This window comes from Hipposideros armiger, unplaced genomic scaffold (genome assembly GCF_001890085.2).
Source record: "Hipposideros armiger isolate ML-2016 unplaced genomic scaffold, ASM189008v1 scaffold_1302, whole genome shotgun sequence".
NCBI classification, from domain to species: Eukaryota; Metazoa; Chordata; class Mammalia; order Chiroptera; family Hipposideridae; genus Hipposideros; species Hipposideros armiger.
This window is the reverse complement of record NW_017732652.1, coordinates 142,435-167,857: the sequence shown is the minus strand read 5'-3', so window position 1 is coordinate 167,857 and position 25,423 is coordinate 142,435. Positions and strand designations below refer to the sequence as shown.

At 43.6% G+C, this 25,423-nt stretch overlaps 1 long non-coding RNA gene and 1 pseudogene across 1 annotated transcript; one reads left to right on the top strand and one right to left on the bottom strand.

Annotated features, from left to right (window-relative positions):
• Positions 1–4,421: 4,421 nt before the first annotated feature.
• LOC109377142 (nucleoside diphosphate kinase, mitochondrial pseudogene) lies at positions 4,422–5,247 on the top strand (annotated as a pseudogene).
• Positions 5,248–18,362: 13,115 nt separating this feature from the next.
• Positions 18,363–25,095, bottom strand: LOC109377143 (uncharacterized). Its single transcript, XR_002122828.1, has 3 exons — positions 25,011–25,095; positions 18,802–18,989; positions 18,363–18,588 (listed from the first exon to the last, which is right to left on the bottom strand). It is a non-coding gene; the product is annotated as an uncharacterized LOC109377143 (long non-coding RNA).
• Between the last annotated feature and the right edge of the window lie 328 nt (positions 25,096–25,423).

The following is a 25,423-nucleotide window of genomic DNA, read 5'->3' as shown; positions in this document are numbered from 1 at the left end:
GTTTGCATGGAACACCCCTACTTAGAAACAGTTTATAGCCTCTGCTTTTTGAGCCCAGTTAGCCACCAGGAGTCTTTCTTGGTAGGTATCTTCTTTCTCAGGGTCCACATTCCCTACAGTCACTCAGCTCAAGATTCAAAGTCCTGGGTGAGAGACTGATTGATCAGCCAGCCTTGTTTGAGCCATGTTCTCACTCCATGGCTGGTGGAGTCTGACAGTCCTACTAAACCCCCTCATAAAGATAGAAAGAGTAATTCTCCAGAAGAAAGAGAAGTGTCTAAGGAACCAAATAAGTACTATGGAAGGTCACAACCAAATAACGAAGAAATTGCCATAAAATTCTATAAAATGTAAGTCACTTGATAAGGGGAATATAGGAAATTGTGAGAGCCTACAGTGGGGACAGCTCCCAGAATCTAAGATCAGGAAAAGAGGAGGGATAGAAGTTAGCTAAGCAAAGAGAACCTTGGCATTTGGGGAATTGAAGGCTATTTCTGTGTCAATAAGTGGGAGTGAAGAGGAAGTGCAAGACATTAGCTGAAGAAACCAGACCATGGTGCCGTAGGGGGCCAGCTGGGTAGTTCATACTATATCCTAAGGAATATGGGAAACCTCTGAAACTCAAGAGAAGAGATTCTCATCTGGGAGTTAAGAACATACACTGATTTCTGGCTAAGCTTGGTCCCCTAGGGGGTGGTGGAACACAAGGGTAACGATGCAACTCAACTCCCTTCTGATAGACTCAGAGCAAGTGAGGGCCTTCCACGGGACATTCCATAAACAAAGTGAAAAGCAAATCCAGATACTGAGAAGATATATTTTGCCGTGCATAAAATCAGCAAAAAGATTTAATATCCAAATGTACTTTTAAATTCCTACAAATCAATGAGAAAAGGCAAGTGGGAATGGGCAAATATTATGAACAGGAAGTTCACAGAAGAGGAAATAGGAATGGACAAAGAATAGACACTCAACTTCATTAGTAAATGGAAAAATGAAAATTAAAACAGAGATATATCAAAACCACAATAAGAAACCATTCCACACCCATTAGGATGATTAGAGTAAAAAAGACAGATGAGGGCCGGCCGAGTGGCGCGATGGTTGAGAGCTGGCTTGGGACGCCAGAGGGCCCCGGTTCGGATCCCACGTGTGAGGGCCGGTGACACTGCCCTCCGCAGCTAGGATGCTGAACAGCGGCTCAACCTGGAGCTGGGCTGCTGTGGGTCGCCAGCGACGGCGTGGGCTGCAGCCCCTGTGGCAGTGGGTTGCCATGGGCTGCCATGTGCAGCCAGCAGCCAGCAGTGAGCAGCTGTCCAGAAGCCGGCGACTGATGTGCCTTGCCCGGGAGGAGCGCAATGATGGTGCCAGCTTGGGCCAGTGAAGCGACGTCCTCCACAACTAGACTGAGGAACAAGACGACAGCAACTTGTCTGTTCCCCTTCTCCCAATTCCCCAGCACTGTTCCCATCCCCCCAATTCCCCAATAAAAAATTTTTTTAAAAAGACAGATGACCAGGGTTGGTGAGAATGTGAAAAATCGGAACTCTCATGCACTGCTAGTGGGAAGGTAAAATGGTACAGCCACTATTGAAACCAGTTTGTCAGCACTACCACACGACCCAGTGATTCTACTCCCAGGTATGTACCCAAAATAAATAAAAACATATGTCTTCATAAAAACTTGTACAGAAATGTTTACAACAGCATTGTTCATAATAGCCAAAAGGTTAAAGAAAAACAAAACACATGTCCATCATTAGATAAATAAAAGGTGGTATATCCATACAATAGAATGTTATTCATTGATAAAAAGAAATGAAGTACCAATACATGCTGGAACGTGGATGAACCTTGAAAACATTATGGTAAGTGAAAGAAGTCAGTCACAAAGGTTCACATGTTGTATGATTACATCTATAGGAAATGTTCAGAATAGGCAAATCTATAGAGACAGGCAGTAAATTAGTGGTTTACTATAGCTGGAGGTGGGGGGGTTGGGGAATGATAGTTAACTTTTTTGTGAGGTTTCTTTTGGGGATAATAAAATGTTCTGAAGTTGATAGTGGTGATGATTACACAACTCTGTAAAGACACTAAAATCCATTGATGTATATATATACTTTAAATGAGTGGATCGTATGGTATGTTATCACGTCCCGTGTGACAAGGGCTGGGGTTTCGAAGACTGGGGGCGGTGACGGGTTTCTTGTGTAAGAAATCACAAGAGTCAAAAATAGAGTTTCTGCAGGCCAAGGGTCTTGTCTCTACAGACTGAGAGAGCAAGTCCTGATCCTGGCGGGTGAATAACTTTTATTTACAACTGTCACAAAGAAGTCAATTTGAATATCTATACCCAGTTAATGGATTAGATTAGACCGGCAGCTGCTTCACCGAAACTCATTGTGATCAAGCAAGAGCTGTGTTTTCACACACACGTATGATCCCCGGGATGGCCTCAGCATTCCGAGACCACCGGATAAGGAAGTTTTACCGAGATCATTTCCTGGGGTCTCGGCATTCCAAGACACTTCCTTATGACTTCAAAGGATCAGTGCGCAGGAGCATTCGAGTTGGCAGCTGCAAGGCGACAGTATGTGAATTACATATCAGTAAATCTGGGATTTGTTTTCTGTTTTTGTTTTTTGTATCCCCTTTTTATTTATATTTTTATTAAATTTATTGAGGCGACATTGATTAATAAAATTATATAAGTTTCAAGTGGAAAATTCTATAATACATCACCTGTATATTGCATTATGTGTTCACCATCCAAAGTCAAATCTTCTGCCATCACCATATATTTGACACCCTTTACCCTTTTCTACTTTCCCTCATCCTTTTTCCTCTCTGGTAACCACCGTTCTGTTGTCCATGAAATACTACTGTTTTCGACAACATGGATGGATCTTGAGAATATCATGCTAAGCAAAGTAAGTCAGGCAGAAACAGTCAAGAACCACATTATGTCACTCAGATATGAGGTATAAAGCAGAAAGCAACAAACAAACAAACAAGACAAACAACCAAAATAAAGCTGTGTGTGTGTGTGTGTGTGTTGTTTTAATGAGATACATACCTTCCCTTCACATACCCAAGAATGATGAGCAATGGGAAGGCACTGCTGGTGGGAAAGAAGTGGGGGCAACTACTTCGGAGAGTATCTAGTAAAGCCAAAGATTTACATATCCTAAAACCAAACAGCCCCACTCTTAGGCGTGTACTCTGCGGAAATCCATGCAGATGTGCAGGAGGGGACAAGTTCAATAGTATTCACTGCAATGTTGTTTATGAAGGTAAAATTTGTTTTAAAAAAACATCAAAATGTTCACTAATAGACTAATGAATACACAAATTGTGGCATATCCATAGGATGGAATTCTATACTGAACTGAGAGTTAATGGATTAGAGCTACATAGATTAATATGAATGAATACCAAAAATATACAATTGTATAAAAAGGTAAGCTTCAAAATAATATGTACAGTATTATATCCATTTTATAATGCATGTGACCTGGTATTCTTTATGGATTTAGCACATGCAGTAAACTAAAAATATGCAGAGGAAGGAAAATTAGCATATTCAGAAAGTAATCACCTCTGCTAGGGAGAGAGAACACTGGGCCCAGTAAGGACTCTGCATCATCTGCTGCCCTAATGTTTTAGGTCTTAAAAAAAAAAAAAGTGTGTGTGTGTGTGTGTGTGTGTGTGTGAGGGTGTATGAAGCAAAAATGGCAAAATGTTAAGATTTAACAAAACTGTTGTGGTTACACATGTGTTTATTATAGTATGCTCTACATTTTCTGTATTATTGAAATAGTTCATGATAAGATGAAAATGCTAAATGGCTTTTAAAGTGAGAATTAACATGTATTATTCTATTTAAATTTTAAATACTTGCTGATTGTACACAGCACTGAATTCATCTTGGTAAACAATGTAATGCTTTTATGGTTTCAGGAGGCCTGTGGATCTGTGGACCAAGGCACTAGGAGGTTCACAGCGGGGGATTGTTTTAAAGGTTTATAAATGGAGATTCAAAAAGGAAATGGCCTGGCCAAATATATGTAGTTTATGAATGACAGCAGCTATACTTGATCCCGTCTTGGTAGCAAGAAGAAATTTCTGATCATAAGGTCAGTGCTATATTTATTGCACTTGTTTCCCCAAGTTCAAAGTCATGCAGACTCCTCATGTAGGAATTCAGAGGCATTTGAAAAATGCTTTTTGAAGCCATATTGAATATTAGTTGTTCACCAAGACAAACCTCATCACTAAAGTGTTAGTATAAAATTAAAATACATATTATAAAACATTGTACATTCATTAAAGAAAATTTGTAGTTCCTCCCTCGGGCGCACTGTGCTCCCGCGCGCTCCTCCAACTGCGCTCTGCCGCAGCTCCGTGGGCCGGGTGTCATGAGCGGCCTCTTCCCGCGAGCCGCGCTGCGTAGCTGCTGGGCGAGCCAAGGGCCCTGGTCCCCAGCCTGCTCGTGTGCCCCAACTCAGGAGGGTCCTCCTGGAACCGGGAGCGGACCCTGGTCACCGTAAAGCCAGATGGGGTGCAGCAGCGGCTTGTTGGGGGTGTGATCCAGCGTTTCGAGAGGAGGGGCTTCAAGCTGGTGGGGAAGAAGATACTACAAGTGCCAGAGAGCATCCTTGCTGAGCACTACCACAACCTTCAGAAGAAGCCCTTCTACCCAGCCCTCATCAGCTACATGATCTCTGGCCCCATGATGGCCATGGTCTGAGCCACTCCAATGTGGTCTGCACCTTGGGGGCAATGATAGGACATAGTGATTCAGCTGAGGCTGTCCCCGGCACCATCCGATGAGGCTCCAGCGTCCACATCAGCAGGAATGTCATCCATGCCAGCGACTCCGTGGAGGGGGCTCAGAGGGAGATCCAGCTGTGGTTCCAAAGAAGTGAGCTGGTGGACTGGGCAGACAAAGGCCACTGCGCAGTCTCTACCCAGCCTGAACCTCAGGCTGCCTTCGGCTGCTCCAGCGCCCACCCAGGACCAACTACCTCTGTCCACAAGAACTTGAGCCCACCCCTGCTCTGCCCATCTGTCCCAGACCACCACCTCCACCCCCACCCCGTCCACCTTTTGCTCCATCCCAGCCCAGAGCAGCTGAGCCAACTTTATGTGCCTTTTCATATCCTAAGCCATGGAGAGATTGGACCAAATCCTTTCTGTACCAAAGTACCAGACAACTTTTGGGGTGTCTCCAAAAGTGGGTAGTTTGACCTCTCCTTCCCCAAGGAGGTGACATTAAAATTCACTGTCATGCAAAAAAAAAGAAAGAAAGGAAGAAAGGAAGAAAGAAAGAAGAGAAAATGTGTATATTAAAGTATAAAGAACAAAAACTCAGGCCGCCCGAGTGGCGCGATGGTTAAGAGCTGGCTTGGGACGCCAGAGGGTCCCGGTTCGGATCCCACATGAGGGCCAGTGACGCTGCGCCCTCTACAGCTAAAATGCTGAACAACAGCTCAACCTGGAGCTGGGCTGCTATGAGTCGCCAGCGACAGCGTAAGCTGCAGCCCCTGCTGCAGTGGGTTGCCATGAGCTACCATGTGTAGCCAGCAGCCAGTGTGAGCGGCCGTCCAGAGGCCAGCAACTGATCTGCCTCACCTGGGAAGAGCGCAATGATGGTGCCAACTTGGGCCAGTGAAGCAACGTCCTCCACAACTAGACTGAAGAACAAAAGGACAGCAACTTGTCTGTTCCCCTTCCCCCAATTTCCGAGCACTGTTCCCATCCCCTAATTCCCCAATTTAAAAAATCTAAAAAGAAAAAAAAAGAGCGTGAGCTCTGAGCAACAGCGGTTCGATTCCCTGCCCGAGCTGAGTTGCCGCTGAGGTGCCAACAGGTGGCAGGATGGCTCAGCTAAAAAAAAAAAAAAGAACAAAAACTCAACAGCATTTCATCACTTAAACATACTCTTTCTCAACATTTTTGTTTTTACTATACATTGACTTTTTTAAAATGTATACATTTGCAAATAATTATTTTCCCATGTTCTGTAATAACCTATGAAACCATTTGTTATCCAGTGATGATAATATTCCATTGAATTGATGTTCCGTGGTTTAACTAAAACCTATCCCTATGTTGAAGGTTTGTGCTGTTTCCAGTTTTGGGGAGCATAAATATTGCTGTGATATCTTCATGCCTTCCTTTTTTAAAACTTCTTGATACATATTACTAAGTTGCCTTCTGAACTAATTGTTCCATCCTTCTTGAGGGCAGTTTGTCTTTAAATATGGGAATAAGTTCTTAATATAATACTAACCTCCCTTCCCCAAAAAAGATACGAATCACTGTGTATATGAGTTAGTTTGGGTTAGTGGTTAAGAAAGTGGACTTTGAAATAAGATTTAATGGCTTTAACTGGAAGCTCTGCCATTTATAAGTGTGTGACCTTTCCACCTCAGTTTTCTCATCTGTGAAATAGAAATAATGTAGTACTTACCCAGAGTGCGATGAGGGTTAAGTGAGTTAACACAGGTAACACTCTTTAGTGGCATGTACATAATAAACATTTAAAAATCATTAGCTAGACTAATTATTATCTTTGTTATTGTTATTGAGATAAAGGCCAGATATCATTCAAAGCTCTACATGTATTAATTAATTTACTCCTCAAGACAACAGAAGTGTTGGGTGCAGCTCCCAGGTCAGGCCATTGCAGGGAAGGGGTGAGCCCTCCTTCCCCCTTCAGTCTTCCCCATCCTGCTCCTTGGAAGTGGTTGTGGTGCCTGGAACTTCATCTTGGACTGTGACAGTGACAGCCACACCCTGGGGATAGTGGAGCAGAAAGCTGGAAGCAACCTGGGTCCCAGGTGACAGTGGAGCCACTAATCCAGCACTGAACTGTCTAAATCCAGACTTTTTAAATGTGAGAGAAATAATCCTCTATCTTGCTTAAACCACTCTTATCTGGAGTCTCATTCACAACAGTCAAATCTATATCCTATGTGGAGTACAGTGTGGGGAGTGGAGTCAATGGAATTGTAATAGATATGTATGATGTTGGGGATGGGGGGGCAGTGGATTGGGGAGGGGGATTGTCACTTTGTGAGGGGTAAAAAGTATAGCTATTGCATTGTTTTGTACACCTGAAACTAATTTTAAAAAAACACACACACAAACAAAAAACCCTATATCCTAACTCACACAGCCTGCTACTAGGCAGGTTCTGCCACTTGAGTCATTCCTGGGTTTTGTATTGAAATAAATGCTCAGACTTCTGAAATGACCTTTCCTTAAACCGAGACAGGGCCAATTAAAAGGAGATAAGAAGCCCAAAACAAAATGTTTTCCACTTGGTTGTGTTGTTGCCTAGGGACAACCCAGGCAGAGTAGTTAAACAAGAGCTGTCTGGCTGGAAAACAGCTTGTACATTAATAATTAGGGAATGGAGGGCCGACCTATTGGTGCGTTGGTTAGGAGTTGGCTTGGGACACCAGCTCTGAGCAGCAGGGCCTTGATTAGGATCATTTTTTTTTAGGGCCAGTGACACTGCGCCCTCTACAGCTAAGATGGTAAACAACAGCTCGACCTGGAGCGGGGCTGCCGTGAGTGGCCGGCGACGGCTAGGCTGCAGTGAAGCTGCAGTGGGTTGCCATAAGCTAACGTGAGTGGCCGGTGGCCAGCAGCCGGGTTGAGTGGTCGTCCAATGGCCGATGAGCAACTGCTTCACCCAGGAAGAGCGCAATGATCACAACACCAACTTGGGCCAGTGAAGCGACGTCCTCCACAACTAGACTGAAGAACAAAAGGACTACAACTTGTCTGTTCACCCTTCCCCGATTCCTCAATGCTGTTCCCCTCCCCCAATTCCCCAATACAATCTCTAAAAAAAAAAAATTGTTAGGGAATGGAAAGTGTAGTCGGTTGGTCACTACTATGCACCATTAACCTTGCCTCTCACATCCATCTGTCTATGAGCCATTTCTACCGTGTTGTCCCACAGGTGCCTTCTAGGCTCAAAGCACCTGCTGTGAGGGAGCAGTCAGCTTCTTTGGACCCTTAGACACCTGATCCTTACGTGCAGGATCTTAAAACACATAGTGCGGGTCTGTGTCAGATTTCCTTCCTAGGTGGGAGAAAACTGCAGCTTTCAGGAAAGACATTTCTGCCCTAGGTTGCAGGCTCAGTTGCAGTTGCAAGTTACTGTCACAAGAGGGTACTAGTAACCTACCAAAGGATTCAGAGCGGTTCTTCCATCAGCTTTAAGAATCAGCAGGTTTGGAAGAGAGCAAAGAAGGACGTTTCTCTTAAAGTATATTTGTTGGTCCCATTTATAACTATGGGGTCACCTTGCTCCGTTTTCACACCTGTCCCCCAGCATTTCCACCTGGATGTCCTGAAGACACTTCAGTATCACAAGTCCAAATTCCAGCATGATTTTCCCCACTCCACCCCATCCCAAAAAAATATGACAACCTCCTCCTCCTCCTCTTCCCCCCCCTCCTCCTCCAGGTTTCTCTCTCTCAGTTAAGGGCATCTCTATCCTCTAACCACCCAAATTAAGACCATTAGTTCCTGCCCCCTCCCTTTCATCCCAAACAGCCAAGATGTCACCAAACACAAATTATGCTCTAACCCTAGCATTTTTCTGCACCCAGACTGCACCTCTCTCACTGTTCCTCAAGCCGGTATTTTAGTCTTCCCAAGACTCCCTCCTTTCCAATCATCCTCAATACTCTGGCAACACAGATAAGATCACATCATTTCCCTCTTTAAAGATTAAGATAAGGTGGAAACAACCCAAGTGTCCACTGAAGGGTAAATGGACAAACAAACTGTGGTCCATCCATACAATGGAATATTAATCAGCCTTAAAAAGGAAGGAAATTTTGACACATGCTCTAACATAGATGACCTTGAGGACATTATTTTAAGAGACAGCAGAGCTTGGATTAATCCAGAACTGGCTGTTTTCCCAGGTACTTTTATTAACAGACCTAGCTTTTGAAAGAAAAGTTCCAACACATGGGAAATGGTGAGACAGAGAGATCAACTTCTAACATACACTGATTCATAATAAACCTTTACATCAGCTATTTCCTCAGTTTCTAATTTCCAACTAAGCAAAATTTCTGGGCTGAATTTCTTTTTCTGAGTAAACTTTTCTACTGAAGAAAGGAAAGATCTCAATCTCCATTCTCTAGCTAGGGACAGCTTCACCTAAGAAGTAATAAAGCTGGCGTTCTAGTTTCCAAACAAGGCTTTGTGGCTTTGGTTACTAAAAATCTGTCAGAGGCAGCTTAATGTAGTGGCTAAGAGGATAAACTAGTCTGGAATTAGTCAACCCTAGGGCTGCTCCTGGCTCTTCCAGTTCCAATGTGGCTACTCTGGACAATGATGATGATCATATGATTTTTATTTTTCATTCTATTTTATGGTATATCATATTTGTTTAGATTTGTGTATGTTGAGCCATCCTTGTATCCCTGGTGTAAATCCCACTTGATCATGTTGTATGATCCTTTTAATGTGTTTTTGAATTCTGTTTGCTATGTTTTCATGACACGTTTTGCACCTGTATTCATTAGGGATATTGGTTTTGTAGTGTTCTTTTATTGTAGTGTCCTTATCTGGTTTTGGTATCAGGGTAATGCTAGACTCATAAAATGAGTTTGAGAGTGTTCCCACTTCTTCAAATTTTTGGAAGAGCTTGAGAAGGATTGGCATTAATTCTTCTTTAAATGTTTGTTAGAATTCACCAGAAAAACCATCTAGTCCTAGCCTTTTCTTTGTTGGGAGGTTTTTTGATTACTAGTTTAATCTCCTTACTTATTATTAGTCTTGGTAGGTTGAGCTTTACATTTTACTTTGGTGCTTTCCAACTATAGGCAGTTTTACTGGGAGAAGGGAGGTAATTAATTTTGGAAAACAAAGCACTTTGTAGGATCTTCAAATAGTCCTACTTTGCTCTCCAAAATACAGAGCTTAGGTCATCTGAGGAAACTGCTGCAGGAGGGGGCCAGTGAGCAGAAACTCTGTATCCATTAGGAAATAATTCCCCATTTTTCCCTCCCTCAGCCCCAGGCAACTACCATTATACTTTCTGTCTCTGTGAATTTGACTACCCCAGGTAACTCATATGAATGAAATCATACAGTATTTGTCCTTTAGTGACTGGTTCATTTGACTTAGCATAATGTCCTCAAAGTTCACCCATTTTGTAGCAAGTGTTAGAATTTCCTTCCTTTTTAACACTGAATAATATTTCATTATATGGACATGCCACAATTTGTTTATCCATTCATCTATGAACACTTAGGTTGTTTCCAACTTTTGGCTATTGTAAATAATGCTGCTATGAACATGGATGTACATAATATCTCTTCAAGTCCCTGTTTTTAATTCTTTGGAGTATATTTCCAGAAATAGAATTACTGATTATATGGCAATTGTGTGTGTGTGTGTGTGTGTGTGTGTGTGTTGCAAGAGCAGATTATTAGAAGAAAAAGTACACTTCAAAGAAATAGAAGCAGGCCCAAGTAGAAAACAGTGGCTCAAGGGCCCATTATTAGAAGAGAAAGTATACTCCAAAGAGTTTGGAGTGGGCCCAGCAAAAGAAAGAGCTCAAAAGGCCTGTTTTAAAATTTTTGAAGAGCCACTATACTGTTTTCCACAGTGGTTGCACCATTTTACATTCCCACCAATAATTCACAAGTGTTCCATTTCTCCTTGCAAACACTTGTTATTTCATTTTTTTTTATAGCAGCCATCTTAATGGGTATGTGCTGGTCTTCTCTGAATTCCTTTACACTCCTGTTACGTTTCCTGCCACTTGGAAAGCATAAGCTTTAATTTTAATAGTGTCCATTTCTGATGAGAACCAGTGCTGGGCAGTGGAAAGGCCATGGTGGCACTAATCCTGGGTTCTGACTCAGCTGTGTCACTGAAAGACCCTCAGCAGGGAAGAACTTTCTCCAGGCCTCAAATTCCTCATCCTCCAGCACGATAATCAGCGGGGCTCCAAGCCCTTAGCTGAAACAGGCCTGGACATATTTTAAATTGAGTTTCTCTTGCACATATGAAGTTGCTGGATCTGATTTCTAATTTTTTTCTTCTTCTTTTATTCATTTTGCTGCCCTTGGTGTGGAATACATGCCCTATGAGTCGGATTCTTGTGTGGTCTAGTCCGGATGTCCTTCGAGCCTGGGGAACCAGTGATATATGGAGCCTCCGGAATCCTAGAGAGGGCGCCTTGCCAGGTAGTCGCGGGGGGCACTTCCGGCCTTTGTGTGTCTAAGGTGAAGGCAAGCCCGGGCATTCAGTGTTCCGCTCTCCGGCCACGGCGAGGCGCGCAGCGAGGCTTGCTCCACCTTCCCGCACCCCCCCAACCCCTAGACAAAGGCGTCCCTGGACCGCAGAGCCAGTCTCGGCCTCGGGGGACCCGAGAAGGTCCGGCGGCCGGCTGCAGGCGTTGCGTCTCTCTTTCTGTTCCCGCATTTTTGGCCTCTCCTTCCCTTCTTACCCCACGCCGGCAGGGAGTAGGGAACTTCCAAAGGGTCCTGAGAGGGTGGGAGGGAAAGTCCACGGGTGCCACCTCCTTCAGGCTTCCTTGGAGCCGTCTGCTGCCCACCGACTCCCTCCCAAGTCCATGCCGCCCTTCATGGAAACTCCTTTTGAAACGACCTTGTGGGAGTTACAGTTTATTGAACTGGAAAACGCTCCGGAACCCTCGGCTTTACATTTTCATTATTCAATATGCACTTAATAACCCGAGCGCTGGGCTAAGTATAAGAGAAATGAAGATTCAGCCTAGATTGTTGTCTTGCACAAACAAGGCAAGGGAAGTGACGTGTGTTCTTGCTATAATATGAAATACCCTAAATGAGAAACGGGTGGAGCGATACAGAATAAAAGCTGCATGCGGCAGGAATGGGGAAGACTTGGCAATGTGGGTGGTATTAGAAGGAGGGGTAGGAATTGGATATGTGGAAATACCCTTCCAGCCAAGAACATTCCAGATAGAGTTGAAAAAGTGGGGAGAACTGCAGGGAAAGGTAAATATTTCAACACCATTCTGATAAATATTTATTCTGTGCTGGGTAGTGGAGATTAAAGAATGTATGGCCTCAAATCCCTGCTGTAGAGATTGTTAAATCTCTTTTGCTAAAAATAGCCAAGCCCCCTTTAAAAAAAAAAAATACTGGGTTTGTTTTCTAGAGATAGTATAGCAAAATGAGATCTGCGTGTTACTTACAGGCTGTGTGACCTGGGGCGATTTTCATAACCTTTCTGACCCTCAGATTCCTTGTTTCTAAAGGAGGGATAATAATAGTAACCCCACCACCACCAATCCACACCCCTGAAGGCTCTGACCAGCAACCAAAAATTAAGGTTCAAGGACACATCTGATCTGCCATCTCTTCCTCACCACCTCAGGGAAAAACGATGTACACGTTGCCACCTTTTGCTGCCCGGCACTGCTTACTATTCAGTTATGTCATCTCAGGCCCACCCACGCATGGGTACACAGCTCCCTCATTATGTCCCTGCAATAGGCCCCTATCTTGCATTATTTGCCTTTTACTTTAGAAAACTTACTGTTCTTCTCTCACCATTTGTTTTTCATTCCATTTGTGAACTTCAAAACGACCATAATCATAGCTGATTTGACCAACAATAAGCCAGAGATATGTGTATCAAGAAAAGGGAAGACCATAGGTACTGAAGTGAAATTATGTGGGTGCTACCAGCATCTCAGTCATTTGAAAATGCAGGTACCTCACGCAGAGCTGCCACAGAAGTACCGTATTTCGCCATGTATAAGACACTCCCATGTATAAGACGCACCTTAATTTTGGGGCCCGAAATTTGAAAAAAATGTATTACATAAAGTTATTGAACTCAAGTTTTATTCATCATAAAATTCATACAACTCCTCATCACTTAAGGGAAATGCAAGTAAAAAAATCTACAACCACTGTGTAAGACACACCCAGTTTTTAGACCCCAAATTTTTCGGGAAAGGGTGGGTCTTATACATGGGGAAATACAGTAATCTTTTTCTTCATTAGTCTTCTAATTCTCAAATACTAGCATCCAAAATGAATAAAATAGTGTTTCTAACCCAATTTTATTTTTTTCCTTTTGTACTTAGATACTAGAATTGCAATAATGTTTTTTACTACTTTTCACAGTGTTTTATCTACATTATGTGTTAGCTAAGCTTTTGTGAGGACATAACTGATGTTTACAGGACTGTTGAAGAAAAATGAGCTCCAAATTCCCAAGAGCCAATCTACAAATGGACTATTGGAATATATTACTGTTTATATTAGAGATAACCATGTATATGTTAGTATTTTAGTCTTCTATTACTTACAGTTGTTCATTTTTCTTCAGTCAACCTACTTTTATTGGCTTCTAGTTAATGTTTTGGGAAATAACACTTTTAATCATTCTGCATGGAAATTTTTCTAAAATTTATGACAACTTCCTGTGTGTATTTGATTTAACTCATTTTTTTCTGACTCCATCAACATTACGAACATCCTTTACACTATGGTGTCCTCAGGATTCTTTGCCCTACATGAAATGATTCTACCTACATAACTTTCTTAGTTTCAATGGACATTTCTTTTAAGAGAAAAAGTAAATAGAAGCTTCACATATGTGATAATTTGCTCAGACAATTTAGCATGAATCCTGCTTTCATGTCAGTTGTTATAATAGTCTCTGAAATTTTAAAAATTATTTCTAAGTGACTCGAGAAGTCTGAATTTGTTTAAAATGCCATCTTTGGCACAGCCCTTACCATATGCCATTTTAAAAACATGGTTTGACACAAATATCCTTTGTAACATTCAAAGAGGAACCCTAAGCCTTTTAAAAATAAAAACAAACTCTATCCTTTTCTTCGGCCTTAGTCCTCATTTTTCAAAACTTACTGCAGACTGCCCTGATATTTCTTACCCCGTTTATGTAGTAAATGGATTTATAAGAGTAAAGTGATTCATACATGCTTGTTTGCCAATTTCCTTTTGGGCAATGGTTATAATCATCATTTCATGGATCCATTCTATCCCCTCTCATCACTTATCCCTCCTGGTCCCACTTGGAACATTAAAATGACCTCTTTCTGGAAGGAGGTCTGTAATCACAGCCTGTTAATCACATGATTCTGCTGGAGAGGTGGGACTGCAAGTAAAACCACATTAAGGAAGTTCACTTCCACGGGCTCTATCTGTTAGAGCATTGCACAGTAATCAGAAATGCTATGCCCCAAAGCATCCATCCCACAATACTAATGTGTCAAAGCAGAGCATTGGTTTTGTCTGTTTGTAAATGGAGACATAAAACTTGTACTCCCAACTCAATGAAGATTCAATGAGAAAGGATAGATGAAAGCATGGTGGAAGCCATACAACACATAATAGCCACAAAGATAAGCATCTTCAAGGAACCAGGAATAATACTAGATGCTTTGTATCTGTGATGAGATCACTTTTAAAACTCAGAAAAACCTTGCTGGGTTGAAATTATTATGCCTGGTACCTTAATGAGGAAATCAAGGTGCAGGCAGTTACCATTAAAAAGTCCAGCAGCAGAATCAAGTCAGTTCAGGTTCAAAGCTCAGGCTCTTTTCACCAAAATCCTTCTCCAGATATAAGCTCTTATTTTCCTCTCTACCCAGAATGAAGACAAGAGGTGTGTTTAAAGTTCTTAACTAACAGTGGATGGGATGATGGTGACTAATCAGTCACTTCAGCACAGCTGGCTGAAAAGCACACCAACTCTCTAGGACTTGTGCGTGCATTTTAGAACAGGCCCCAGGATGTCTGGAAAACCCATGAGCTCTATGTATTCAGGGGAATTTTGCTGTATAATGTAACAGAAGAAAATTAGTGTTGAAGACAAGAGGGTTGTATGATCTTGCATTTCGGAGATAGCCAGAGATGACAGAATATTCTTTACTGCAAGTTCTATCTTCCTCATATTGTCAAGTAGATGCAAAAAAAAAAACAAATAATGTGGAAAAACATAAGGACTTGATGGCTTTTTGAAAACTGCTAAAGAACAACAACAAAACAACCAAAAAAATTTTTTTTAAGAAATGCAAAGAAGTCCATTTCCATAGGGGCTCAAATGTCTTAAGTTTTGAGAACCGTTTGATTTATAACCTGAATACAGCCATAGATTTTACTCTTTAGAAAAATACTGGAGCTCTTTCTTCCTGCTTCAAAATGGCCTGGCTGCTCTCTCAATTCCCACACAGCTGTCATCTCAGGTTCTCCCTTCAGCAGCACCCTGGGGAGCCTTTGTCCCACCCTAGTGTTGAATCTCCAGCTTCTGGATCCCATTTCTCTCTTGAGTACTCCTTTAGGTGAAGCATAACCTTCCATAAGCTTCCTGGGATAGAGTGCCTGTGGAGAAAATATTTCGAGAACTTGCATATCTGAAAATGTGTTTTTGCTCCCCTCATAACTCTTTTTTTAGTTTGGGTATAAAATTCTAGTTTGGAAATTATTTACCCTTGAAATTTTGTCTTTTAACTTCTGATGTCCTGTTAAGAAATCCAGGAGAATTCTGGGTTGTAGTCCTTTCTATGAGAAATCTTTTTTATTTCTGGAAATCTTTGGGTTCTAAAATTTCACATCGAGGAGTCAGTTTTGTTTAATTCATTTCCATTCGTTTTGCTGAGTATTCATTGGATTGCACACAGTGTTTTTTTATTTCCGAGACATTTCCTTAAAATTCTTTTGTTGGTAATTTCCCCTACTTCGTTTTCTCTGTTCTCTCTTTCCAAAATTCCTAAAATTCAGATGTGGAACCTCCTGGGTTGATTCTCCAGTTTCCATATGGCTTACACTCATGTTTTTAATCTTTTTTTCTTTTTGTTCTATTTGCTGGTATATTTCCTTAACCTTTTCTTCTACTGAATTTTTCATTTTTGTGCTAATATTTTCTATTTCCAAGATTTTTCTTTTGTTTTCTGAATGTTCCTTTTATAGAGCATCTTGCAATTCTCATATCTCTGAGGACATTAACAGTTTTTGTTAAATGTTTTCTTCTGCTCCCTACATTATCATGGCTTCCTGGTCTTTCTCTTGTTGTGGTCTGCTGTTATACAAATGGGCTAAAGATGGCCCCTGTTTTGTTTATTTCTTCACAGCAACCTCAAAGCCCACCAGTGGTAAACGCAAAAATTTACACATCCAATTGCTTTAAATGTAAAACAAAGAAACATATTTTTAGCCATTTAGAGCCACCTGCTTTGCAAAACTACACCTATCAGCTAGCCTTAGATAAGACAAACCCTGGGGCTATAAAAGACCCCCAAACTGCTGCTGTCCTTCAGGGTTCTCTGACCCAGAAACTCCCCAGTGTGCAGCTGAGCTAGGTCACTTAGACATGTAAGTTCCCTCTCAGATCCCCCTCTCTCCTGGGAGCTTTCTTGCCCTGTTACCTTTCTGGGTACTGTAGCTATCTCAGTAACGTTTCCTGCAGTCTTGCCCCAGCTCCACCCAGCGAAGCTTGTGCAACACTGCCACATTGTGGTCCTGTCTCTTCCTAGTTCAGTCCCCAAATCCTCCGCCTCACCACAGCTACCTATAAGATAGGGGCTTTCTTCAGCCCTCTTGGCTGTCCATTTACATGGCCAGAGTCCATGTGGGACTCACACAGGGTCAGCAGAGGACTCTGGGAAGCTCCCTGGAAGGCTCTGGTGTGGGCAGACCTTGTCCACTATGAGCTTCCCATAGATGATCTGGTGAGAACTGGACCCAACTGTGTCTAGATCTTATCTCTTGGTCAGTTTCTCCAGGGGAAAACCCTCCTGTGGAGCCCATGCCTGGCTGCCAGCCCTCTGGATGCCGGGGGAGGAAAGGACTTGGCCCTTGGAGGGTTTGGGGGTAAGGGCAGAGCCTCTCATGCACCGTGAGTCTGAGAGCCTACACCCTTGGGCTATCAACCAGACCCAACTGGATCTCTGACACCAGACATAGCTAAGGTGTGGCTGCTGTACAGAAAATGAGGGATTAAATAAATATCTACCTCCAGAATGGGGAGACCCTCCTCCAAGCCCTGTGTAGGCACATGCTTTTTCCCACAATAAGAGATGGCAAACTCTTCTTGTAAAGGGCCAAATGGTAAATAGCTGGGGCTTTGCTGGCCACATGGTCGATGTCGCAACTGCTCAGCTCTGCCATTGAAGCACAAAAGCAACCACGGACCATGTCAACGAAGGAGCATGGCTGCATTCCAAAATCATGTTATTTATGAATGCCGAGAATTGAATTTAACATAATTTTCATGTGTCATGAACAATTACTATTTTTAATTTTTCCAGCTATTTAGAAACATAAAACTCTTAGATCACTGGCTATACAAAACCAGTAGCAAGCTGCATTTGGCCCAGTAGTGGGAGTTTGCTGATCTGGGTCCTAGCATATCATTGTCGAGAGTTTATTATCAAAGGCCTCTGAACCTTTCTTACTCTTCCCTTTAGCAATGCCTCCCAGCATTAATTTTCATCTGTAGGTATAAGGGTTACTGGTTCTCTCTCACTCTCTCTCTCATGCAGCCTCCAGGACATGCCATGGAAATTCAGACATTTATGAGTTGCCTCGGAATGGAAAAGGTGGTTGGAAAAGGTGGTAACAGTGATTCCAAGAGCTCCTGCCAAGTTCTGCCCCAGGGTGGAACAAGTTGTTGATTGTTCCCTTTCCCTGGATTTTACCCAAGGTGATAAATGAGTGCTGTGGGAGGAGACCTCTGAGAAAGGTGGGAGCCCAGACTCCCAGGCCTTGAGCTTATCTGAGTCAGAACCTCTGTCTCCAGCAATAAAGACTATTTTAAGCAGGCCAGCAGCTGTCTAGTCTCAGCTTTCAAATCATCAAAGAAAGAAATCCCACCTTTTTTAGTTCCAACAGCAAAATGGGAGTTTGGCAGAAAAAAAAGAGCTGCTTCTGCCACTTGATAATGTAATTCTGGGGACAAGTCAGTTCTTACTGGGCCTTGATTTTTTAATCTCTAAAATGGGGATCCCTGCCTCACTGGATCATTGTGTGGATTAATAAAATAATAATCTAAAGTCCCTGTCACAGTAAGGGGGCTCAACAAATGGCAGATAGTGCAATTCTAATTTATCTAAACAAGGAAGCTCAGAGAGATTAAAACACCATCCCAAGAGCACACGGGTAATTAGGGGTGGAAGCAGGAATACCATTTGTTTTCTCAACTGTTTAGCTGATATTCCCTCTCCTACCCTGCACTACTTGAAGAGGAGGTCTTAGTTCTTTTTTTTCAACCACACCTGATATGCTGTGGTAGGAAAGATGTCGGAGCTACATGATATCAGGTTTGTACCCCTTTTTCTCACAGCCCCCTTGGTTTCTGCTGCAGGTGACAGACTCTCTCCTCTCATGGTCCGATATGGGGAAAAGCTGACCTCTACACATCCTATGGTACAGGGGGTCTTGGGGGCACTCCCCTCCCCCTTTGCCACCTCCCTTTGCCTCCCCCTGCTCCCCCATGTCCATCTTCATCCCCTTCCTGATGCAGGCTGCCATCGTCTGGGCTGAGCCGCTCCGCCTGGACGGTCACAAAGATTCTCTGTAATGTGTTTATAAGGAGAGGAGTCAGAGCAGGGGCCTGGCTGTGCTCAACCCACATGGGCCCCCAGCCCTGTTTACACAAAGCGAGAAGGAGCCAAGACAGATGACCTTGTTGCCTGGGGGCCCGGATTAGAAACATAACCCAAGTCCAGAGCCCATGGCTTGTTTCTAGGCTACACCATACAGAAGTAACACGGAGGCTCCTCTTTACCCAGGGAGGCCTGTTTGCTTGGCTGGGTGAGAGATATTTGCACAGGGAGGGAGGTGGCAGCAGCCATCTGGCTGTTCTCCGGCTGAGCAGGGGAGCATTTGCAGGTCAGGCACCAGGCACCGTCTGTGCTCCAGGACCTCTGGGAAGGCAGCCCCCTGACAACAGTCTTTCTGAGACACTCGTCTCTTCTGTGAGAGTAAATAATGGATAATTTGAGAAAAATTATTAAAACAGTGCTATTTTTTCCCCCTTTTCATACCCACATCAAGTAAATCATCTAGGATCTTTTCCCCAGTTTTATTTTATGAGGTGGGGAGAAATACAGTTTTTGACATTTAAAGAATGGTGATGTTTAGCACCTATAAGTTACTTTACAGTTTATAAAGCATTGTCATACCCATCATTTCATATGATCCTCAAGACAGTGGGGGTGGATAGCTGTGGCCAAAATCATCCCTATTTTACGGATGAGGAACTGATACTTAAAAAGGTCAAGTTGCTTGCATGAAACCACATACATAACAAGAGACAGAGGCCAATGACAGCAGATTGCATGTTCTTCCCACTCTGTCCCCTGCCTCCCCATTTGGCTGAAAAGCAAGGTGTGCAGAGAGCTGGTTCCCATATATAACTAACTGCCTTGCAGGTGGCTCCTGGGAGACAGCCTTGAATTTCAGGGACATGGTAGAACCCAAGGCGATGAGCCACAAGGGTACAATGTGGGGACCACGGGTCTGTCTCTGGTTACCACCAATGGGGCATTCACTGGGCACCAGACAAAGCACTATGTAGACCAACCATGTGAAACCGCATGTAACATACACACCGTTCTACCACCAGCAAAATCATGGAGGCAAGGGAGCATCTTACAAAATCACTGAACATTTCCTCCAAGTTCCTTTGCCCATGTTTTCTCTAGGGCTTTGTCTCTCTCCATTCAAACCTGTGCGTGTCTACCTGAAGCCATTACCTGAGTTCCAAATCCTGTCCTAGCTAGTTCTTGGTTCTTTTTTTTTTTTTTAATTGGGGAATTGGGGGGATGGGAATGGTGCTGGGGAATTGGGGGAAGAGGAACAGACAAGTTGCTGTCGTTTTGCTCTTCAGTCTAGTTGTGGAGGACGTTGCTTCATTGGCCTAAATTACTAAAACTGTTTTTTGTTGTTGTTGTCTTCACCTGCAATGCGCCTGAATTCTGTCTGCCATCATTCTTTTAACTAACCTACGTTCAGAGCTTTCAATACCTTCCTCATGAAATGCTATTATAAGCCTTCAAATATTCTTCCTAATATGAAGGCCTCACTGCCCTTCCAAAAATTCTAATTAGCTCTCTTCTGTATCCTATATTCTTTCTTGACATTCAGTGCCTGTCATCAGTTATTAAAATCAGTCCGTGACTTCTGGAACCAGAAGCTCTAAGGATCATGTGGCCAATGACTGACAGTTCACCCTGCAGCCAGCCACCCCTTGCTGCTTGGATGTGTTTGTACATCCACAGTGTGCTTGCTTACACTGTAAGCTCCCTGGAGCAATGATGATCCTCTTATAAACTACTGAGATGTTTAGAGAAAGCTCTGGGGTTAGTTCAGCTGCTCTCTAGTTTCCAGCTTAACTCTAAGATGTGTCCCTATGCCATATGTTCTCTCTCTTCTGCCATTTGTCTTATCCAGAGGCTAAATTGGGGAGGCACTGCTATAAATGACCCTCAGTTTACCTGTAATTGAAACTCTGATGATCAGAGAAGGCTTGGTATTGTGTCCTAAGGTTGAATCCCAGAATTTCAAAGAGGGTCATGCAAAATGTGTACAAAGTTTGGACAAATGAAGCCGAGACCTGGGAACACAACCCAATATTATTACTGCCTTCTTTACTTTGGATCTTCAAGGATGAGAAAAGGCCACTGTTTCCCAGTTGGGTGCCTGTCAGAGCCACTGGAGTTGTACTGAGCTCTCCTGTATCCCTGCCATCTTTGTGTGCTGTAGACAGGAGCTGCCCTGTCACTGGCACACAGATAGGAAAGAGCTGCTGGATAGGCCCACAAGTGCAGCTCAAGCCCAAGGGTCAGTCAACAGCCCAGAGCCCTAAACTCATCTGGTATCTAATGTGGATGAGTCAAAAAATACAATGATGATAACAATAGCATTACCAGCTAACCACAATATTTCACAGTGTGCCAGGTACTGTGCCAGAGCTTTCACATGAGTCAACTCAGTTAGAGCCTCATGACAACCCAATGAGGTTATAATCCCAGTTTTACAGATAGAGACACTGAGACTCCAAAACATTATGTAACTAGACCGAGAGTAAGTGATACAGACGAGATTAGAACCAAGGCTGTCTGAATTCAATGCCTATACATGACACACCATAGATAGGAAGGATGCAGCTTGGGGTTACTTGGGAATGAGGCCACAAGGCTTGTTTTTCTGTTTTGTTTTGATGAGGTAACAATATCCTCATTCGGACCCAGATGCTTTTGTCCTTGTGTGACTGGATGTGGACTGGAATACTATTGTTAATGAGTGGAGTCCAAAGTAAGGACAGAGAGGCCCAAACTTCTGGAGGACACTCCCAGCCCACAGCATAGTACATCAAAGATCCCAGATGCCACCTGCATGACAGGCAGAAAAGCTCAGATGTTTTGCTAGCTAGGCCAGTTTCTCTGCTCCCCAAGTCTAGAAGAAACTGGCAAGGAAGAGATAAGGGTTTTGTAGAAGTTGAATACCTTTTGCCTCTTGGAGATGTTTCCCTCTCCTCCATGGTGATCCCCACTCCCACTCACCATGAAGCCAAGTGAGAATGTCTCCAAAAACTAGGGATAGGGTGGGAAAGAGTGCCAGTAAAAGCAGGAAATTGGCATCTCATTCTCTGCTTGGGCATACACATATCTTAGACAAGAGACTTCCTCCCACCCAGGCAAGTGGAGGGTAATTCAACAAGCCCACTGTCTAAGATGGGAGGGTGGCCAGAGGAGGGCAATGTGACAGCCCATGTTTATGCCATTTGAGTGGCCAAAGATACCTGAATTTCCCATGGATCAAGTGGACCCAGAAGAGGGTAGCTGGGCTTGAGCTGTCCTACTGTGCCCCACCCAAGCAACCCCAGCAAAAGGAGGTTGTATGATGCCTTGCTGGGGCAGATCTACTGGGACAGTTTGTTGGGTAGTGAGCAGACTCCTAAGGGCTCCCTGAAGATTTCATCCCTTTACTCCATGAGCCAACATTTGGATGTCTGACACACAGACCATTGGTAGTGGTAGATAGTATTTTCCAAAAGTGGCCACAGTAATATTTCTGGTCTCATATGCACTTCCAGAACCTTGCCACTCCCATCAAGAGATGGCATCTATTTCCCCTCCCCTTAAGACTTTATGGCTGCCCTATGGAATTGAATGCAATGAAAGTGATGCTGTGTGACTTCTGAGGCTGGGTGATAAAAGGCAACATGATCCCTCTCTCTCTCTCTCTCTCTCTCTCTCTCTCTCTCTCTCTCTCTCTCTCTCTCTCTCTCTCTCTCGATGCTTGTCCTTGGATCAAAGCCACTACCCTGTGAGGAGGCCCAGGATACATGGAGAGGCCATATACAGGTGTTTTGACCAACAGCACCAGCTAAGATCTCAGTTGACTGTCAGAATCAATTACTAGACTTAGGAGTGAGTGAGTGAGCTTCCAGATAGTCCAACCCCCAGCCTGTTAGCCTCCCCAGCTAATCCAAGTGGAGCAGAGATGAGCCAACCATGCTGATCCATGCCAAAAATTTAGGATTTAGGAACAAATGAATGTTCTCATTGTTTTAACCCACTACATTTTGGGGTAATTTGTTTTGCATCCTAAGTAACTGGAATACTGTTGCCTAGGGAGCAGTAACCGTCACCAGAATAAGGCAAGAAACATCTGACCCTTTTCCTCCCTCTTCTCTCCATCCAATACACCCAGGAATCCGTAGCTTAGACTAGGAAAGAGGAAAGGGAGCTAGTTTCCTAGAGGCAGACCACTGGCTTCCTCCACTCTGGGGAGAGGGAAGGAGAAGGGTAAAGTGTAGACCACCCTCCCCTTCCCACTGCAGTTCCCCAGCCACAACCTGGCAGACAGTAAAGGAGGGAATTTTTGATTCAGAGATGAAACTAGGGTTTTAAACTGGGCAGAAACTAAAAAAATAAAAACAAAAACATTTTAAAAAATTTAAAAACTGGACAGAAACTTAAGTGAAAGTGCTTAGGAAATATGCAGTCTCCTTCAAGTGTCATTTAAAAATCTGTCACCCAGGGAGAAGGGAGATTAGACAACACAGAGGGGCATAATAAGTGAAAACATAGAACTGTTTCATGCCTCTCTGAATTGAGACTGCTCAGTAAAGTGGTTATATTTATCAAGTAACCAAATTTATTCCTACCCAAGGACCAAGGATGGCACCATCCTTGTGTTCATTATAGAAATTAGATGATAAAAGAAGATGTGGCTGGAAGCATGGAGCATGTCCCTGAGCCTGGATCAGAGTAACTCCTACAAAGATATGACAGTAGAGTATTTTGAGAAGGGGGTTTCACTGGATAAGGATATGCCATGCAACCTGATATCTTACCTATGGGGCTGCCACAGGTATGATTTGGCTAATTTTTGCCCGATTATTCTGTGGCAGATATCCTAGGAGCTTTTTGTTTATTTACGCTTCACAGCAACCAATAGAGATGGGTTCTTTTGATAGCCCCATTTCACAGACAGGAAAGCTGAGGTTCAGGGAGATTAAGTAACTTTTCCAGGTTTACTTTCTCAAGGCCAGTCTCTTTCTCATATACACAAAGGTTAAGTAACTTTCCCATGGTGGCAGAGCAAGGATACGAAGCCAAGTCTGACTCCAAGGCCGAACAGAAAATTCCCACGCTGCTTTGCCTCTCCAGGGAGGGCAGCATTGAGGGCTGTTCTGTTAAGACAGGGAGTTTTATTCTAAGTTCACCTGGAACTCCAAGCTAAATATATTTAGAAATTGTCAGTTTCCTTTCTACCCTGAATCTTGTCTACTTCTGACCTTTTATAGTGGCCATTAGGTGACTCTGCTTCCTGTCCCACAGACCAACTCTTGCCCCACAATGTCCTTGGAGATGGTTCACCTGTGGGACAGCTGGGTCCCCTTACATCTTTCCCTGATATGAACAGGCCTACAAACGAGGGGTCAGTTGACCTGCGAGAGGACTACCAGTGGTCCCAGCTGGGCAGAACGAAGCAGGACTTGACTGCCCCTTCCCTCTGAGTCACCGCGATTGCAGTCCAGGCACCATTTCTTCTCCTCCCTGCGCTTCAAAGCTATGGACAAAAGAAATGGCTCCTTGGTCTGAAACCATGATTCACCAGGCCCAATTATTCTGTCATTAAAGGGGACACGATAGATATTTTTGTAATTGTGCACATATATTCTCAAAAAACTAAAAAGTATTCTCAAAATTCTAGTCTTGTTGTGTAATCCATTAGACATCTATGAGCTACACTTATGTCATCCTGCCCAGCACTGCTCAGCATCAAAGAACTTCAGGCTGATAGATGCATCCTCAGGGATCATCTAGTCTGCCTCTGCTCCCTACGACATTCCCAGCAAGGGACTACCCAGCCTCTCTTTGACCGTCCCTTTCTAAGGCAAAGCTTTTCCTCATATTGAGCCGAATTGGCGTTCCTACTGACTCCCACACAGTGGTCTTTGCTTTGTCTGCTGGACTCTCAGAGGAGAATCTATTTCCTTTTCCATGAGTGGAGGCAAGATTCAGGCACTCTTATAGGCCGAATTTTGTCCCCCTCTAAAATGCATATGCTGATATCCTAACCCCAATGTGGCTGCACTTGGAGATAAGATCTATAAAGAGGGAATTAAGTTAAAATGGGGTCATTTAGGTGACCCTAATCCAACATGACTGGTGTCCTTACAAGAAGAGGAGATCAGGGCACAGACACACATAGAGGGAAAGCCATGTGAAGAAACAGGGAGAAGGCAACCATCTACAAGCCAAGGAGAGAGGCCTCAGAAGCCAACCCTGCCAACACCTTGATTTTAGACTTCCAGCATCCAGACCATAAGACAATAAATATCTATTTTTTAAGCGGCCCAGTCCATGGTACTTCATTATGGCGGCCCCAGCTCACTAACACAGGCCCCCTACCAAGCTCCCTCTTTAGCCTAAGCAGACCCTGCTCTTCTTGCTGAACCCCAGAGAAGCTTCATTGTACCTTTCCGCGTGGCTAACTCTCCCCTCCCTGCACTCTGGTTAGTTCCGCTGACCAGAAGGCGAAGTCCTGCACCCAGGTGGCCTGATCGTTGTGGAGGAAGGTAAGCCTCTCACTTCATGTTTGGACTTTGTACTGCTGTCCATGGAGTGTAATATTTGTTTAACTTTTATGGAATCGCACTCTTAGCTCACTTTGAGCTTATAGTCCATGAAGAGCCCCAGACCCTGTTTGCTATTATTGCTGTCTAAAAGCCACATCTTCGGGCCGGCCGAGTGGCGCGATGGTTAAGAACTCGCTTGGGATGCCAGAGGGCCCCGGTTCGGATCCCACATATAAGGGCCAGTGACACTGCCCTCTACAGCTAAGATGCTGAACAACAGCTCAACCTGGAGCTGGGTTGCTGTGAGTCGCTG